Here is a 317-nt window from a genome sequence, read left to right on the forward strand (position 1 = left end):
ACACACCTGGGTTGAGGGAGCCTCAACTGGGGAATTGCCTCTATTGGACTGGCCTGTGGCCATGTCTGAGGGGCATCTTCTTGATGAGTGAGTGTTGTCACCACTGATAGTCTCCACCTCCCTTTGAAGCTTCACAAGCCAGGCCTCCATTGTCTACAACTCTTTCAGCATAACTGTTCCACAAGCTCCACAGCAACAAACTGAACACACAATGGCTCTTCCAGCCTAAAGTTCCAAACCCTTCCACAGTCCTCCCCAAAACACCAAGGTCAGGTCTGTCACAGCAATATCCCACTCTCTGTTACCAATTTCTGTTC

Source organism: Nannospalax galili, unplaced genomic scaffold, assembly GCF_000622305.1.
Source record: "Nannospalax galili isolate Female #2095 unplaced genomic scaffold, S.galili_v1.0 scaffold362, whole genome shotgun sequence".
Lineage (NCBI taxonomy): Eukaryota > Metazoa > Chordata > Mammalia > Rodentia > Spalacidae > Nannospalax > Nannospalax galili.